The sequence below is a fragment of the Narcine bancroftii genome, chromosome 8 (genome assembly GCF_036971445.1).
Source record: "Narcine bancroftii isolate sNarBan1 chromosome 8, sNarBan1.hap1, whole genome shotgun sequence".
In the NCBI taxonomy this organism is placed as follows: Eukaryota; Metazoa; Chordata; class Chondrichthyes; order Torpediniformes; family Narcinidae; genus Narcine; species Narcine bancroftii.
Window position 1 is genome coordinate 16,536,063 of NC_091476.1, and position 20,736 is coordinate 16,556,798.

Genomic DNA, 20,736 nt, shown 5'->3' on the forward strand with positions numbered 1-20,736 from the left:
GTACTATTTACTCCCATTACATGCAGTCATTATGCATCCTCGCAAAGTCATCAACAATCATTAACATGATCAAAGAGCAGAAGGATAATCTAAATTATTCTTACCTTGATAGTCCTAATTCATGTCTTTATACACAAGACGTGCAGCAGAAGAACGTTGAAGACTCCCCAGAGGTCACTCATTCTGAGGATCTACAGTCACTAGCCTTACACGGACTAGGCACCAGTTCAGATACTCACTCCAATGTGATTGCTAAGAAAGTTGGTTGGCATAGGTGACTCACACAAGGAAGCAATAGCACATGATGAAGACAGAGTCAGAAGTACCACTATGCAGAATCTGCTACGTGCTGACACATCTCATGAGTAATCAATAGAATATTTTTCAAGCAGTAGAAAACAAGGGTGATCAACCACTGACTGACATCTCAGTCACACAAGACATACTGGACTTGGAATACTTGAAGACTGGGAAGGCCATCTCAAGCCTAAAGCAGCATGCTGTCACAGCAATGACATTAATGGTTATTTTCTAAACTCTGGAATAGTTTCATTGGATTGGAAGGCAGCTAATAGAACTCCACCATTTAAAAGTGTTAGAAAGAAAAGGGGAAAATATTGATAGGATAGCAATGAAACAGTAATGAGGAAAATGCTAGAGTGCAATATAAATGTTATAATCATGGAGCACTTGAAAGATAGAATCAGCAAGGAGCTACAAAAGGTAAATTTTGTTTGATAATCCTACTGGCATTTGAGAATGCAAGTAGCAAAAAAAGATTTGGAGAACAAGTAGATGTGATGTACTTCTGGAGACTTTACATCATGAAATCAACATACAAATCAAGGGTACTGTATCTGTTATGCATGTACTTTCATAGACAGGGAAATGGTTGGTCATCAGTAATGAAGATTATAAATATGATTTCGAAAGTCATGATGCTTCAGATTAAAGGAACATTGGCCAATTGGATTAAAAACTGGCTTGTCTGCAGAGCAGAGGGTAGTAGTAGATGAAACATATTCTGCCTGGAAGTTACCGACGTGGCATTCAGCAGCTTTTTGTATGATTTGGGTCATAATGTTTGCAAGTAATGCAAAGGTTGTCATCAGTTACAACAGGATATAGATCAGATGCAGAGTTATGTGGAGAAGTGGAAGATGGAGTTCAATCCTGATAATTGTGAAGTGATGCACTATCAAAGGTTAAAATTAAAGACCAAGTACATGTGTGGAGGAACAGAGAGAACTTGGGGTTCAGATCCATTGATACCCCAAGATAATCAGATGGTGAAGGCAGCTCAAGAAGCATGCTGGTTTTCATTTGATTGGGACCGAGTTCAAGAGCCATGAGGTCATGTTGCATTCCTACCACACTGGTTTGACCACTCATAGTATATTGTATTCAGTCTGGTTGCCTCATTACAGGAAGGATGTAGATGCTTTACAGAGGGTGCAGAGATGTATCAGGTCATTGCCTGGATTAAAGAAGATGTCTTACGCAGCAAAGCTGACAGAGATCAGACTTTTTGCAGCAACGAGGGATGAGGGGCGACTGAAGAGATATACAAGATTATGAGGGACTTAAGATAGGGTGGACAGCCAGCAATTTTTCCTGGGGCCACAATAGCAATTACCAGAGAACATCTGTTTGAAGTGAGTGGAAGAGAGATGTCAGAGATGGTTTTTTTTTTAAATATACAGTTATGATTGCCTGGAATCCTTTGCTTCGGGTGGTGGAGGCGGTTAGTATAATAGGGACATCCAAAAGACTCTTGAATAAACTCATGGATATAATAATAAAAAAATAGGGATGAGATAGGGAAGGATTAGATTGTTGTGGAGTAGATTTATATTGGTCAGCACATCATGGGCTGAAGGGCCTGGACTGTGCCGCAATGTTTTATGCTCTATAAATAAACAGATCTTCCTGAAGCTCCAAACAGTAGCTTGTGGGATAATATATAAATAAATGCTGGGACTCCTGCTATTCACATATATTAATGATTTAAATGAATTATCTCCAAGCGTGTAGACAACAAGGGGATGGGGTAGGAGAGTACGAGCTCAAAGGATACAGAAAAGCTGCAGTGTGCTTTGGTTGGGTTAAATGAGTTGGCAAAAAGTGGCAGATACAACGTAATGCAGATAAATGCGACTTGATCCACTTTAAAGACAGTAACAGGAAGGAGGCTTATCTGAACAGCCATATATTTGGATAAAGTGCAATGAGACTTGGGCATCCTTGTGCACCATGTGATGAAAGGTAGCATAGACAGGCAATTGAGGCAGCAAATGGTATGCTGACCTTCACAGCAAAAGAATTCAAGTTCAGGAGCAGGGATGTCTTGCTGAATTTCTACCAAGGTGATTGAGTACTTTGTGCAGTTTTGGTCTCCTGATCAGAAGTTGGATATTCTTGCAATGTAGTACAGCAATTATTCAGCAGACTGATTCCCAGGATGGCATATGAAGACTCAGTGAGTAGATTAGGTTGATATTCATTAACCTCATAGAAGCCTTCAAAAATTCCACCACGACTTAATGCAAGAAGGATGCTCTTGATGGCTAGAGAGTTCAGAACCAGAGGGTCATAGTTTAAGCACAAGAGATAAGCCATCAGCTTCTCACTTGTACAAGCAACCAGTGGGGGATATAGCAATATATCACTTCCATATTATACAGAAGACAAGGAAAAATTGCTTCTCTCAGTAATGAGACTCTGGAATTTGCTACCATAACAAGAAGTTGTATAAAAATTAATCAGCATTTGAGTGAGGTGTTTTTTTTTTTAAAAAGCTAGATGGATGAAGAGACAAAGAGGGAAAGCAGAAAGGGGGAGCTACAAGCCCTACTACAATTTATGTATCTCTCTGTTTACCATGATGACCTTTCAATGAAGCAAAAGCCAACCTCCATATTTCAAACATAGAATTTGAAGTGCATAAATACCAAGGGTGTTCACAGAGGCACTGTCATCTTGGGACTGGAAACACACCACTTCACAGGTCAACAAAAAAATTAAATGCATATCAGCCCAAAGGAAGCTGGAAAGTAAGGACCACAAGTAGGTCAACCATAAACAAATTGGGGTGGTGTGTGGAACTCTGCCAAAAACAATCACTTACCAGTCATTACCTCACTTTTTAAAAAATATCAAACATGCACATATTTTTTTTAAAAATACTTAGGCAAATGCTGGAATCTAGACCAAAAAAAATTATAAACTGGTGGAGGAAAATCAGCGAGTTAACCAGTACTCAATAGGAAATAGCAGGTTGATATTTCCCTTCATGGATGCTGCTTGACCCAGAGTTCCTCCAGCAGTTTGTTTTTTCCCCACTTGTATAGATTTAGGTGTAGCAGCCATGATGAGATGTCAAAATCTAGAGGATATTAATTAAATTCATCTCTGCAGTTAGAGCAAAGAGCAAGCTAAATCTGATGAAGTCACAGAGATGCAACACAAAGAGATCTCGATGAACTATCTGCACCACTTCCTGATTGACAGTTTGAAGGTTTCATCAATTACATTTTAAGAGGCATCCAAAGAGCCAACCAGTTTGCTCATTTCAGGAAAGAATTTGTAGAATATGGACTGCCACAACAGCATCATGGCAACTGCTTGAGGACGTTGCCGCACCTGTGTAATATTTCAGTAATTTCACATTAGCTGGGTAATCTCAGGTTACAAATTCCTGAAGCCGATGAACACTCTTGGCACATCAAAAGGTGCCTCAAGCTGCCCTGCAACTGTGGAAGGCCAGCCAGAGCCACAAACCCAAGCATTTGGTCATTCTGATAGCACTCATCAGAAACAAGATGAAACTCTTGACGTTGTGTGACAGTAAATGGAGATTCAGTGAAAAGGTTGTGCATTAATAAGGTGCAAGGAAACAAATTGCTCCCATGTAAACCATTTCCCGACTCCATCCACATACTAAGCTACATTAGTCATTGTGCATGTAATATGGCCACTTAGTTAAAAGCAACATCTGGTGCTACCACCTTCAGGAAATAACCTTTCCGAAAAGAGAATGAGCATCCTAATAAAAGTTGTAAATTATGAATGTATTTGATGAAGCATATGTAGAACATAGGTATCCATTTACTTTGGGACTATCAATATATTGGACTGTAAATAAATGAAGATTTAAATCCACAGGGATTCAAAAATATCTTTCATACCCAAAGAGAGTACATGGAACATTTTACTTAGCAGAATCGAGATGAATAGTACAGTTGCAGTTTTGTGGAATGGTAGAAACTATCATTTAGATCACAAAAACAAATAACAGAAGGCAGCTGAGCCACTGGCCAAGAGTTAAGTTGCAGAGAGGGTAACATTTCTGGATCTAACTATCAAGACAAATGTGATATGAACTAATGAGATAACTAGTTTGAGAAATTCTGTAGGTTTCAAATATAGCAGAAATAAGAATTGTCCAGTGAAAATGCATCTTGGTCATATAGTTGGGAGCACCAATCTAGGAGTAAATGGAAATTAAATTTTACAGGGATTCAACAAACTATGTTTGCCAAAGCCATCACTCAATCCTGCTGACCTTTAAACTAGCAAAACGAAAACAATCAACTCAGGAATGTCCGATATTGTGCGGCTTGGAATCATGACATGCAACCAATCCATATCATAACAGATCAGCAAGACTAATGAGACATTGATTTATAAACTACTAGCCATCAGCTTCTCACTTGTACAAGCAACCAGTGGGGGATATAGCAATATATCACTTCCATATTTGTTGCTAAATTTGTAAATCGGTGTTCTACACTTCCTGTAGATTGTAATTTTTGACAAAAATGTATGCTCAGGAGAAAATTAAGAGCCAGCATGGATTTGTATATAGCAAAGTGTTGTGTGCACTTGACAATTTTTTTTTAATAGGGTGGATGAGGGTAAGGTATGCTATTTCATATGGATTTTTGTAAAACTTTGGATAAGGTCCCACATGGTTAGAGCACATAAGATAAACCTTGGCAGCTTTCACCCAAGCTATTCAGCTGACCCAAGAAAAAGTCAAATTTTTTTTTAATTGGCTGTGAGTCAGAGTGGTTCGAGGACAGTTTTCAGATATGTGTATGGGCAGTGAAGTTATGTTTGTGAAGCCACATGGAATATTTGTGCATTTTTGGTCACCTAGTGATAAGAAGGATATTTATAAAAGTTGCAAAGAGCAGAGATGTTAGGATTAGTAAGGTTTTGAGTTATCTATGAAAAAAAAACTAGAACATTTTTCTTAGCATGCAAGAGGTTGAGAGCTGATTTTATTGGGGTTTCTAAAATCATAAAAACCAAGGTAAATAGTGACAGTTTTACCAGAGCGAAGAACCCAAAACGAGAGGATACAACGATAAGCTGAGGGTGGAATTTGTAAAAATGATATTCCACTCAGATGATGTTAGGTGTATGGAATGTGCTGCCAAAGTGGTGGAGAAAGGTATCTTAGCTTCCTTTAAGACACTTTGATAACTACTTTGACAGGAAGGGATGGGAAGGGTATGGGCCTAATGTAGGCAAATGGAATTAAAGAGGCCACATTTCTTTAGCCGGATCCATTTCTATGCTTGAGGTCTCAATGGACTTTTCCCTGCAGTTGAAATCATGAGGTTTTGCAAAGCACTGCAGAAATGGATATAAAAATTCATCCTTAACTTTTCCGCTCCACTAACATTTTCATTGGATGATGGATGTTTTCTCAGATGAGCATCATTGATGCAGAATAGCCAGTAGTTGGAGGTGAGCTTTGAGCCACACACAAGATTGTGCAACTTTCAGCCTTACTGGCCAAACTCTGCTCTGAATTTCCTTGTTCTGGACTGTGAATGGCCTATCCATGGAGGAACAGGAATTTCCGAAGATTCCCTTCCATTCAAAGGCAAAGACAGCGAGCTCAGACAACATCCCATTCAAGAAATTGTGGAATTTTTCTGTTGGAAATAATTTATAATTACACGTAACCTGATTAAAAATACAAATGGTACACTTAGCAGCATAGGAAATGTACTGGAAAAAATGGAATTACAAGTATGGTATACTTCAAACATCAGCAACTCCATAACACTTAATTATCCAATTTATAAATATGGTAACATGCAATACAGTCACTAAATTGAGGTGCATCAATTCATGTTCACATGACTTATGATTCAATGCTATAGTTCCCACCTTCTGCTTCCTTTATGCTGCCATCGTGAATCTTCATCTTTTGCTCAACATACAGACCATGCCTTCTTTGCCTCAACATTTGCAGAAGCAAATACAATTTGCAGCAGATCACAGATGTGTTCCCCACTGAGTGGAATTTCATCCCCTTAATTGTTCTGCAATGGTCGGTTATTTTAAATGCCTTTAACTCTAAATCCTGAAGCAAGACATTCATTCTTATATGAAACGTTCATACCTTGGCAGCTTTCACCCAAGCAATTCAGCTGACCCAAGAAAAACAGTTAATCTATTGGAACACTCTCAAACATCTTCACAAAGACTACTCCGCGAGATTTTTCATTTGAGAGAAGCTACACTGTAAATTTCATGTGTTAAATTCTTCACAATATTCCAAATATAAATAGTTGAGTTGAATGTGCATGCAGGGAATCAGCAGAAAAAGGAAAAAAGTGCCCTAACTAAACAACAAAATATGACTTAGGAATATGGTGATCTACAGGGTTTGGTGCAACAAAGCACACAATACAACACAAAATGAGAAATTAAATTGTTTTATAATTTGTTATTTTAATAGTTCTGTTAATTAAAGTTTAATTCTGTACACTACTTAGCATTTACAATTTCACATATATCAATCTCCATTTCTTAAAAATCAAAATTAGATAAGATGAAGTAATCAGCATGAAGTATGATTAGAATACCTTTTACATATTAGAATTATTATTTTCAATTTCAATTGCAGGTATATTATAGACAGTTGATGATTTGGAACATAACTATGTGCCACCATAAGTAAGATAGACAAGTAACGTTTTGACACGTAACAAATTATTAACCCAAACACGATGAGACTTTTGCCAGAATCACTAATTTTATTCACAGATATGTCTATAAATTTAACACCTCGAGCAATCAGTAGCACATCAGAAATGACTGGTTGATGGTCATTACATAATCTTCCATCTAATTTGGTAATTTTAGATAAACAGAGAGATATAGAAAAAAAAACATGATGCAGCAAAAGTAATGAAAAGGATTATAGAGACTTCCACAATTACAGTGGAAGGCCATGGGTAGAGAAAGCATACAAAGATTATAGAATCACATCTAGAGCTTATTCACTGGGTTGTTTATGAGATTTGGCAGTAGCTTTATATTGTGGCAATGCACAAGAACGTCCCACCTTACAAGTTATGTGAGAACAAAGAACCAAAGTTTGAAGCTTTACTGGGTTTCAATGATAAGGAGGCAATATTGAACTTGCATCATTCTCACATTAACTCAACCTGGAGCCAGTTTTGAATACAAATTACACTTACGACTCTGCTATTATTAATTCTGTAGTGTTGCTCTAAATAGGTTTACAATTAGAATCAATATTTTGACTGTTTTATAAAATTTAAGCAAAGAGAGAAAATAACATTGAAAAATGTAATTATCACGAAGCTCTTCCCATCCAGTGCATCAACGAATATCTTTAATAGTGCGGGGAACTGTGCCACTTTCAAAGAAAGAATTTCAATTCATTAAGCTTCTTTCTCAACCCCAAGATGCTCAAGAAGCACATTTGTAGTGTTAGAGACAGGGAAAATATGATATTCAAGTATGGTTCATGATAAGAGGCAGTTAACAGACATTTCAGGAATGTTAACCGAGAGATAAATATTGGCCAGCACATTGATGTCCAGAAACACTATTACCTAAACCAAAGACATACCTCTAATCAGGAATAATATGTTCAATACTAAAATGTCATTCTAGATTAAAAGTGTACTCAGATGCATGACCTCCTGACAGTGCTATCATTGATTCAGATATTGCCAAAATATAGAAAGTTGATAAAAAGCTACATTAACCTGGCATTTAAATAAAAAGACAATTAGCCTCACCCTTATTGACATGAAAATTTGGGCAATGTCAAAGAATGAAGGCAATATTAATGCTCAGAAGCAAAAATATGATCGATTGAAAACACACTTTTACAGAAAAAGTCAAGCCTTTGCTTTTGAAATAGCTCTATCTCGATGTAATATGAAGGTATTAAGATGAGCACATTTAATGTCTTAAGTATTCCTTTACATTGGTAATCTTTATATTGAACAACATACATTTTAGATGCTAAGGAAAAATGCTGCAAGTTCTAACTCAACTTGTTAAAAATCTGTACAAATTCTATGGACTTAGTTATTGTCTAATCTTTTTCATTCCTTTGATTTGTACACTTCTGACCTTATTAATTTTGATTTCAGCTATGTGAATAAACCAGATGTCGCATAGAAAAAACCATGAAACTTGTATAAAAAGTGTAGTATTTTACACGTACAGTGCTAAAGCATATTCGTACTGCCTGGTCATTACCCCCTTACAGGTTTAATAGCCTGTAAAACAGGGCTGTTTTAAAAACATTGGCAAAACCATGGAGGTCATGCCAACGAAGGAAGCACCCATGCTTAGCAGTCCAGACCATGAAGGTCGCAGGCTCCTGAAGAGCAGACCAGCACAGGGCACCAGAGATCACCCTGCCAAAAAGGAGACGCCTGGGATGAGAGCCAACTGGGTAAGCAACCACAGCAGCAGAATAGCAAGGAGCTCTGCAGCCAAAGGACTTCCCACCAGAGTGTGACATGTTTTCAAAGACCAGCTCGTGAAAATCAGTTATTGGGACTGGGAATAATGACCTCAGGTGTTAACAACTTCACTCAAAAACAAGGGGTCAAGGAGCATGTCTTGAAGGTGCACAAAATCAATGCTGAAGCTGACAGGAGGCCATGTGACTATGAACATTATAGGAATACAAGAGGCAGTAGAGGAGGTGATGGGATCCACAGACACTTGACGTTTGAAGGGACTCTCTTCATTCTTTTTCAGTTCTACCTGAGGGCACCACAATAGTGTCATCTCTTTGCCATCAAATACTTTTGGGTATTTATGTAGCCAAATAAGAAACAGTGAATCTTAAAATCTCACCAAAAAAGTGTGCACCAGGAGCTGGTCTTCTTTTAAAATGGGTGTGCAGAGACCACACACCGATGTGAACAATGATTTTAAGTTTAATTGATGTACTCTAAAACCAGTACACAAGGACCACAATAACAGCCTCCAGAAATTTAGGTCACCCAAAATGCAGAACATTTTAGCTAACTGGTACTACTTGCAATTCCAAATTCATAGCTTTGCAGTGGTATCTGGTAAAAAGATTTCTTGCAAGAAGGTGTTTACAGCTGGCCAGGAAATGACCTCAGGTATGCACACATCCACAGTAGAGTAGCAGTTATTACTCAGGAAGAACAGGTTGCAGCTCCTCTTCATTTCTTGGAGTTTTACGACGTACACAAAGGAACTTTAGTACTACAGGTAGCACTTAATAGGATCACCAGCTTAGACATGGATTACTGTATATTAATAAGACTGATTATATCAACAAGACATTAAAAAAAACCCAAAAAGATTGGGAATGCTACTGAAAAAATATACATTTCAAAAACCATTGCAATAGCCTCTTCAGTACTCCTCAGTAGCAGGATGATGATATGCTACAAATAGAAGCCTGACATTGTTTGGATGACTCAAAATAGTTTAAAATTGGAGACAAAATATAGTATCAGATTTACAGTTAGTTAACATGAATGACAGATTTACTTCAACATACTCATTAAAATGTCCCATACTGTATTCAGTGGACAATTAGCCACCAAAGCTGCTTTCATCTGGCCTAAAACTAAGATGGAAACCAAATACAAATTGATAAAAGTTGTGGGGGGGGGGGGGGGGGGTGGCGCGGGGGTGAAGAAAGAATAAAAGCATGAGGTGGAAAAATAAATATGTGGTGTCAGTTGGGGGAGAGAGAACACATGGAGGGAAAAGGGGGCAAATATAATTTTTTTCCCATTATAATTCTAAGAATGTGTTCTGAGGGAATACTCTACTCAGAGTGGAAAAAAATTCTGACCTTAAAGGATATCAGTTGCTTCAAGCACAATGAAGGCGAACAACCAATTTGCCTACAAAGTCTGCATTTCTGAAATAAATGCTCGAATTTGATTCAATAACAATTCAAGTAATTTACATCTTTTATGGTTTTAACTTTCACCAGAAAAACGTGTGTACTCCTCTATAGAAAAAAAAATCCATTAATTAATTGATTCTTGAATGGGTAAACAGGGATTTTATTTTTATGAACATAAAAGTGAAAGATTAAATGTGAGAGGAAAAAATGAAAATGTAAAAACTGAAAAGAAATGCCAATGTTCTAATTTGCCCAACATCTGAAATTTTAATGACGAGTTCTTATATTCTGGCATAATGCGTACAGTTTCAATTCTTTACTAAAAGCATCTTGATTTCAGTTAAAATTATTTTCATCACACTCAACTTCATTCAGTAAGAACAAAGGAATTTATCAATTGATGGCTATTTGAATGAAAAATATTTTGGCTACTAGTTTTTATAAAAGCATCACCAGTTACATTTTTACAATCATTAATGCAGGATATACAAAATCAAAAACGCCAAAATGATCTTCTCTCAAATACATTTTCTATTATTGAAAATGGGTATCTTAGTGCTCAAGGTATTTAATGAACATGATGTGGAATATATAGACCTGGAACTGCTATGGTTATCAGAAATTCTCATTTCAAAAGAAGAATGTGGCTTCATTCACCAGTTAAGGAAAAGAAATGATCAATGATAGAATAAAACATTTCCTAAAATAGTTTTTTTCCTAGTCAGGTTATTCACAATAAAATACAATACCAAATGTGCTTTCTGTCGCCAAAGTTTGGATACTTTGATCCTTTTTCAAACTACAGAGAGTACATTTTGTCCAATGCACAAATCAATACAAGCAAAATGTCTAATAATTAACATGCATATATATTTGCATCACCCCTAAGGAGCATTATCTGAAAGGAAGTCCTAGATTTTTGGGGGAGAAGATTTATCAAGTCAATGGGATGTTACGAAACATTGTTCCACCATGATTCATGGAATGGCAATATATTGGCATTCACGTGGGAATGGTTAATGATCAAAACGAAAGTTAGAAGAGAATATTTTCTAGCTTCAGCCATTTACATGACTGCACTACTGTTCTTTCAGTCACTGATATCACAAATAAGGTGGGAAATTGCAATAACATGAAACCCGGCAAGGAATTTACAGGTTGTTTAAGTGAAATGTGAGAGAATAAAGTCCATACAGAGTAAAAAAAAAATCTAATATCATCCATTTTGGTAGAATTAAAAAGTGTATTATTTTAATATTGAGACACCAATGGATTCTAATGCTCAGAACATTCTGGATGTAAGCATTCAAGAAACATTTAGAATACAAGTACAGCAAGTAGTTCAGAAGGAAAGTGGAACACTGGTGTTTCTTAAAGGAATCAAATGCAAAGTTAAAACAGCTTTATAACATTGAGAACACACCTGTAATATTGTACACAATGTTGGTCTTCCAAAGGTATAATCACCATGGAAGTACTGAAGAATGCTCTTTAGATTGATGTCTGCAGATGCTGTGATTGTAGTAAAAACAATTGCTGGTCAAAATCAACAGATCTTTCAACATCCAATAGGAAATAAAGATATACAATCCATGTTTCAGGTCCGAGTCCTTCAAGTTTGAGTAAAAGCAGGCAGACGTCTGAATTAAAAGGACAGGTGGAGGAGTACAGACCAACAGACAAAATGTGTTAATTAGATTTGGATAGGACAGGAGAGAGGAAAATAATTGATTGGGGAATGGGGGAGGAGGTTGATAGCTTGAGGGCACTCAGATGAAATACGAGATGGTCTCAGTCTGGCAGTGCGAGACCGTGGACAAATATATTGGCAAAGGATTGGATGAGGAATTGGAATGGGTGGCCACCAAGAGATCCCCACTATTGCAGAAGAGTTTCTCAAGAAAGTGATCTGCTCGTCTGCATCCAGTCCCTGAAGTAGAGCACTGATGCATCTATTCATCTACTGCATCCCTAGTGCTCCTGTGTGGTCTCCTCTACATCCAAGAAAACACCTCTGATTCTGCCTGAGCAATGGATAGCATTAATATCAACCTTGAGTTTCCATTAGTCTCCACCCCATCTACCAGCATTTCTCCTTTCCTCAAGCTGTGTCCTCTTCCCTTTTCCTCATCTCCTTTCCCCCAGCTCCACATTCAACTCTCCCCACCCGTCCCCCACAATCAACTCTCACATTTCTTTTCTGTCCTCTTATACAGATCCAATTAACTACTTTTTGTCTGGTGGCCTGTGCTCCATCCCATGCCCTTTCTTTTAATTCAGGCATCTTGCTTGCTTTTTACTCAGACGTTGAACGGCTCAGAACTGAAATGTAGGTTGCAGCATCTTTTTCTTCCTATGGATGCTGCGACACTGGAGTTCCTCCAGCATTTGTTTTTATTTCTTTGTTTTGTGCCTGGGATGCAAGAGACACACTGTGAAGAGATTAGACACAATGAACAGTACTTAGAAGAAATTGCAATCTTATTTAAATGTAATATTTTCAGGACACTTCACAAGATGGGCTCTACAATGTTTCTTCTGGAATGGGAAATACAGTGCCTGCTGATATTGAGCAGGCAATTTCTTTACTCAGAGGATTCTGAATCCTTAGAATCATCTAGTCCAGAGTTATGGACACTGAATCATTGTTAATGAATAGCGATGATAGATCTTTGGTCTATAAAGTCATCAATGAGTTCAGTCATAATCCAAATCACAACAGATTCAAGTTACTCTTACTTCTCGATCTTCAATTTCTACAAAATAAAACCACAAAGGAAATGCTTGAAAGCCTTACCTGTTATCAACTATGACAAAGGAGAGGCATTGTGGAAACATAAAATTGCCTGAACTAGTACTAGTTACCTTGTACTCCGATGTCACTGGCTATCACCTGCAAGGAATGTAAGCGGGTAACACTTCCAGAGTACATGCTTTACGTGTTGGCTATTACAAATACATGATCCATGAAGGTTCACCATTGACAAGGATACCCAACTTACAAAGTACTAATTCCACAATATCACTCAACATTTAGGGTAGAATGCTTTACATTCATGCAGCAGATATCATAATTTTGCACACCTAAATGTAACCATTTGTTTTCATATCAAAACAAGGGACTATGATTTCTTGTATCAGGTATTTGAAAAGATGGATCCTTATAAAAATGACAAAATAAAGTTCAAATAAAAAAGGTTTATGCAAATGTCATAAAAACTGGTGCAAAAAGCCCAGCTTTGCTATTTAAATATACAATGTAAAATCCAGTGCAATGGGAGTTTGAAATGTTAAATTTTACTGAAAAATATACAGAAAAAAACCAGCACCTTTAACATGAAGAGCACCTCATTATTGTTGTTAGTGAAAGCATCTTTTTGGCTTGTCAAAATATTACCTACTCGAATCTAAAAATGAAGGTCATGTAAACCTTTTCTCAAGGATTACATCCCATTTTCTTTGTTAGTTTGGATGTGAAATTCGCCCAACTGGCGGCCTTGCCCACACCCCCAAATGTTTATGCTTATTTCTATTACAGCACAAAGTTTGTACTCTGTTTAAAGGAATGTTTGAAAACATTGTGAGGTCATCCATAATTTATCACCATCATTAATCACTAAACATATCCAAAATACAGTAAAGCACCCTCCTACCACCCCGTCTGCTTTTGACATTATTTGGTTGTACCCTTTGTACCCCTGTCTTGCACTCATAGGCTACAGCAAAATCCATCAGATTATTTAGGCTTATAGCTAAAGATAGGCCATAACCCAGTTTAATTGTATTTTTTGACAATTTTAAATTAATCTATACACTCATTAGTTCACCATAACTATTTATTCCTTTAACACTCAAAGGCATGTGGTCAAAATACACAAAGCGTTATTGTGAAGCATGGGAGAGAAGCAGATTTTAAGGAATGGATGCAGAGCGTCAGATGATGCTACAAAAGCATACTACAAATACTGCTGATGCCAAATTCATTCATAGGGACAACTTGATACCGCACAACTCAACTGAAAAGCAACTCCGCACTGCAGCACCATTTTCCAGCATGAGAAATAATTTTGATATGGGTTGTCATCAAAATAGCATTAAAACTTTTGAACTAAAATTAGTGGCACATAATGCTTGCCAGTCAAGTATATCAACAGTGGATTACCTAGAGGAATTAGCTCAAAGTATATTTGGAAAAGACTTGGCAGTCCTTCGTACAAAATGCACTTCTTGGATTCACCATTTTCTCAGCCTATTGATTCAGGAAGATTTATTGCAGGATGACACAAACATACTCGTTTATCATCGGCAAAAATATAACAGAGAAACAACTCTGCATCGTGGTTTTTTTCTGCAGTTCTAGGATGTGTAAAGTTGTGAAAACTTTTCTGGGTATGATTTTGGTTAAGGTTGGAATAGCCATGGCTATTTTTTACTGCATTAATGAAATTCCTGTCGTGACGTGCATATGGGTGTAATACAAGTTCAGTCATAATAAAGTTCTGAGAGATAAATCCAACAGTTGTTCATATCAAGTGTATTTGCTATTCTATACAGATATTTTCATCATAAGTTCTTAAAAGTTATTCCTCAGTATAGAATTTATGGTGTCTGAAACATACAACTGGTTCTCTCATAGTACTGTTCACCAAAAGTATAGAAGTATCTATTCACGCATAAATGAGCCACTGAAGATCTTGAAGTTGTCTGATACAAGATGGCTTTCAACTGCACCACGCATTCAACACATTTTTGACCAGCATGAAGAACTAAAACTTCACTTTCAACTAGTAAGATACAGAAAGGAATTAACACAGAGCTGCTGTTTCAGATGTACTGTGCACCAGAAAACAACCTGTATCTTGTATTTCAACGGTCCATACTAAACCAAGATGTCCAGTGTGTGGCAAGTTGAAAAAGGTGATTCATTTAAATTGGTTGAATATTTATGGGCTTGTACACCATTAAGGAACAGATGATGCGACCAGCTACTGTTAATACATTGACAGTGGTACTAGCTTACAATATCAAGCCAATCATCTTCCAATTGGTGCAGTTAATTTTGGGATCGAATTTCATGTTATTGCTAGCAGACATGAATATGGAATGCTCTCCAGAAGCAGAGGATATTAAGATACTGAGATTATCTTATTGAGTTATTGAACCAGATGCAGAAAAGACTTCCATCAAATGTCCAGCTGTTGAAATCTTTAGCTGATTTGAGCCCATCCATCGTTCTCAGTTCGAATAGACCGCCTTTGTCTGAGCTCTTGTTTTTGTCACTGTTTACTAGAAAAGAAAACCTTGGGTTGTTAGAACAAAAGTGGAACAAACTTCATTTAACGTCATGGTCAAACATATGACTTGAATGTTGAACAATCCTGGATCGATGTCATTAACCATACAAATGCAGCAGGTGAGCATAACTTGTATGAAATAGGTAATTTCGTGTTAGCACTCTTGGCTATTGCCTTTCAGCAATGCAACCGCTGATAGAACTTTCTCTCAGAAGAACCTTATCAAAATAAAACTGAGAAACAGAATGCAACAAGGACTACTCGAAGCAATATTAAAATGTCCGTGCATACATGTCCAGAAACAATTTCTGCTGTAACAGTTTCAGTTTTCCATCAGATGTGTGTATATATATATATATATAATTACAATTAACATGATAATGTAATTTCTAGATTTTTATAGCCTTGTTTAAGACTTTTTAATATCCATAGTTATTAGCCACAGGATTTTTTTTGTTAATTTGTCTGCGTGCAAAGCAGGACTTTGTAGAGAATCTTCCATAATTAATTGAATTGTGTAATTTCCATTTTGGGCAAGATTTTGTGACTGGTTGCACAAAAATTTTGGACATCTGGTGTAGGTCAATTGTGTCATGGACTTGAGGCTAAATATTGTTCTGTATGTCTAAATTTGAATATTTTCAATGAGTGAATTGTCAGATACATGGATTTGTTATCCACAAATCTGTGTTTCAGACCCTCCATGGGAGAATTAAAATAAATCTGAAATAAAGAGAATATCAATTATGGGCCAAAACAGGATCGATTTAGTTTGTTAATACCAACCTGGATGGCCAATGCAGTTAGGAAAATAATTCCCTCCTCACCTTGTCTGACCTGCATGCAACTTTAGATCTAATGACCAATGATATTGTGTCATCTGCCTTTAAAGATTTGGCAAACCACTCTGTTCCAGCATCAATGAGGAATAGACAACAAATTTAGTCTGCCTGTAGATATCCTGAAATTCGATAGCCAGGGGACATCAGCCAAGTAATGTGAAAGCTTATTTTAGTTTTAGGTTCCTAATTTGTTTCATTGAATGCAAGTCATCTTGCAATATTTTGTATAATGACTTGCAAGAAAATTCACCAGCTTTGATTTCCAATCAAATGATTAGGTGCATCATGGTACAAGACATCTCAAAATTAAACAAATTAAACGAAAAAAGTTAGAAAAAAGCTTGTTTGTTGAAGTAATTGATGTAAAGTGGAGAATTAAATGTCAAAATAAATTTCTAGAATATTAGTTTTTGAAGGAAAATGCATTTTGTTAATGCAGAACATCACTTAATCTTGATAATGATTTATTCCACTTGTGGCTTGCTCCCTTCATTTTCCTTGATTCTTGCACCTTGTTTCTCACGAGGTCTGAAATTGCAAAAAAGTCTTCCCAGAAAGTTAATTTGTTTTGTTTGCTTAACTAGTATTTTAGTTGTTTTACTATTCATCCATAAAACTGCCCCACCCCAGCACTAAATTGGCAAAATTTCAGTCCAAGTCAATGGAGATGCACAAATCCTATGCTGAGAAGTGAAAAAATGAAGTCATGTTCAGAAGACAATACTGGTCAGTTAGGGGTACAAGTATTGAATGGAGAAAGAAGAAAAGTAATCATAGTTCCCCAAAACATTATCGAAATGGTGGAGTATTTCAAAAGTATTCAGTGATAGGTCAAAATTTATTAATTAAATGAAACAAAATGAAAGCAAAATATTCACAAAAAAAAACTCACCTTTTCAAAAGAATACTGGAATGAATTTAATGTATTCTGTATCTACTTAATCACCCACCACAGGAAATTCCACATGCTGGAATAAGAAACAAGCTTCTCCTCTTGTAGCTGAAAATCACATTGAAATATCCACAAAATAAAAATAAACTAATACAAATAAGGTATGTTGATGGGTTAAAATAAATACCTTATATTAAGAATTTACTCACATTTCAACATTCATGCAGATAGAAAGATTTCAGCTTATTTGTCAAAAGAGAATGAAATAGGACAGATGGCTAAGTTTTAAATTTTTCTTGCAAGGGTACAAATGGAAGAGAGATGGGGGGGGGGGGGAAAGGAGGAGAGAAGAGCAACCAAATTACAGAAAATCAAATCAGCTCAGAGTTAAATGGGGGTAATAATGTTGCAGCCTGAATTATCAAAAAGAACAGTGGAATAAATTTAAAGTGTAAACATATTCTGGAAAGAAATACAGGAAGAGTAATCAATGTTTATTTGTTGGCAGAGGTCAGGAATACAATAAGGATAGATAGGAAGGGTTTAATTTACCACTCTCTTTGATTCCAAAGTGTAGTGTACAATGTAAAAATTCTTCTGTAACTCTGTGTGTGTGTGTGTGTGTGTGTGTGTGTGTGTGTGTAAAATATAGTCAAATTATTCCATTGAAGTCAATAAAAAAAAAGCATACATTTCAAGACAAAATACCTCCAACTGAAATTGGTAGGAGCATTGTGTTCTACAAGTTCAAAACTATGTTTCAATCATGGGTACATTCAAAGAAAAATACAACACAAATTTTGGGAATATATTAATTTGTTTACTTGTTATCAAGCAATGCTACTGAAATTTTAATAGCTACTTTAGAAAGCAGCCAGGCCACAGTTGATTGCAAATTGATGCTCTTTAGAATATTTAGATTTTTTCTTTTTCTTTGGCTTGGCTTCGCGGACGAAGATTTATGGAGGGGGTAAAAGTCCACGTCAGCTGCAGGCTCGTTTGTGGCTGACAAGTCCGATGCGGGACAGGCAGACACGGTTGCAGCGGCTGCAGGGGAAAATTGGTTGGTTGGGGTTGGGTGTTGGGTTTTTCCTCCTTTGCCTTTTGTCAGTGAGGTAGGCTCTGTGGTCTTCTTCAAAGGAAGTTGCTGCCCGCCAAACTGTGAGGTGCCAAGATGCACGGTTTGAGGCGATATCAGCCCACTGGCGGTGGTCAATGTGGCAGGCACCAAGAGATTTCTTTAGGCAGTCATATTTAGATTTATAGAAGGCAAAATTATGCATTGCAGAGTTGAAACGTGGAAGTCTATTAATTCATTGGTATGTTGAGTCTATTAAAATACTTTGTGTTAGAAATCTTTATCTGCTCTGATAAACAATGGAATCAATGTTTACACAGAATACTTCCCAATTTTATTGGGAGGCATGTACTCTGGTTTACTGTTAGCCCTCTCCACTGGCAGCCAGGAAATTAACTGACAAAAACATTCTGTACAAGATGTCACACCTTTTTCTTCTTTTACCATGCACTTTTCTAAATCGTGAATAGCAAAAACCATCTCCATGATGTTGTATAATTATTTTTTTTAAATAAAATCAGTACTTGTAGCATAATGAAAAGCACTAGTTTATGTTGTAAGAGCATTCCTCAGGATTCACTTTTTCTTGGAAAAGTGTAAAATAGCCAAATGGTTATTAACAATCTTACACTGGATCTTTGATATATGTATAGTATTTTTTTACATCAGCCAGCAGCTAGTCCCATACACTCATGGGTTTATGTACTCAACACTGCACAACCATTGGACACAAGCACCCAGCTGAATAGACATCGCAAAATCAGCTGGAGAAACATTTGAGGCCTGCTTATCAAGAATTAATGCAAACATACTCCCATAGAATTATACATTTACAGCAAACAGATTTGATGTTAAATTTTCCACCATCTGAATCTGTTCCTAATAGTGGTGGTCCATGCTATGCTTTTAGTTATATTATACAAATTATGATGATCGCTTTGGTGCAAAAAAGTTTGATTCATTTTCATTGTTGAGTTTTATATTAAATTACAAAATGTTCAATATTTTAATATTTACTATGAAAATAAATTCCTGCATTTTGGACTTTCACTTTAAGATCAAGACTCATCCCAAATACCCCAAAATATGGGACAAAACACTGCAATTTTTGTAAATATAAAGTAACATGTTGATGTGGTCAGTTAGTATCTGTGAAGTGAAAGTATCAAGATTTCAGATTGCCTTCAATGTCATTTACCTGATGAATTATTCAAAAAGATTTGATGTTTCTTTTTACCGGTGCTATTTGATCCAATTTAATTTTAAGCTAAAAATGTATGATCACCCATCTTGCAATATATTGTGCACAATTACAGATTCTGATTAAAACTAAATGAAAACTTGAACTGAAAGGCACATTACAATTATTAAAGGCTTCAAATTGGTAGAACATCTCATAATCAAAAACCTATTATACAGCCCTCAAGCTGTAAACAATGGGAAAAAATATTAATGACGACAAAACTCGCTTTTAATAATTGTTTCAGGGTGTTGAATATTCATTACTGCAGTGCTTGCTGATAGATTAATCATTAAATATATCTAACCTGCAGCTCAAACAACATTCAAATCAGTATTATTTAAATTGTTTTTCTTCTCCACAACTTGTTCATTGCTGAAGGTTTTGCAAAGGACAACGGAAGTAGAGAATATCCAGATCGCCTGCTGGCCATGAGTAAAATAACAAAAGTGTGTTTATGAAATCAAATTTCACATTAGAAGTACCTCGTAAAGAAAAATCAGGAAGAAAAATTAAAATGACACTATGGTACAGCTCATCGAGCTGGTGCCTCACAGCTCCAGTGACAGAAATTCAATTCTGACTTCCACTATTAGATGAAGTTCACACGTTTCCCATGACATTCAGTTTCTTACGCATTCCAGACATGCTGATTGATAGATTAATTGCTCATTGTAAATCTCCCATTGTTAAGGTAAGAGAGGGGCACAGTTAAGGGGAATGTGTTAGAATTTGATAACACATTTAGTGCAAATGTGTACTCGATGGTCAGTGCAGATTCCAAGGCAGAAAGGCCCATTTCACGCTGCATTAATGTCTCTCTCAAACATGAAAATAGGATACATTGAATAATTTAGGATGAAACTTCAGCATAATTGAGACTAATACTGCAACTTTCATGTTCCAAGGTTCCAGAAATTTAAGTCAATTAAAATCTTCTGTTGTGCACTTGGGTGTTCTTTTAAGAAATTCAAGTTAACGAACAAAAATAACCAGTGTTCTTTTATGAACCCATTGATGACATTGATCAGGATAAACATAAACCAGGACCAAAGAGAAAACGCTTGTACTGCAAGTAGTTTCTGACAGCCAGCTAAATAGTGTAACCGTCCAATTAAAATTTCATCCAAAAGATGGCACTGGTTATAGCTAGTTTTAACCTCAATTTATGTTCAAGTGCTTGGAGTAGGGTTAAAAC

General features: G+C 36.5%; 1 protein-coding gene across 3 annotated transcripts in view; it reads right to left on the reverse strand.

Moving 5' to 3' along the window:
- LOC138740401 (non-POU domain-containing octamer-binding protein-like) overlaps positions 1-20,736 on the reverse strand; it is a 71,397-nt gene that overhangs the window by 6,691 nt on the left and 43,970 nt on the right. The window contains exon 12 of one of the 3 annotated variants that reach the window (XR_011342891.1): positions 105-12,624. The exons of the other annotated variants lie outside the window; for them this stretch is intronic. The gene's annotated coding sequence lies outside the window, so the exon portion shown is untranslated. The remainder of the gene's footprint in view (positions 1-104; positions 12,625-20,736) is intronic. 3 annotated transcript variants of the gene reach the window in all.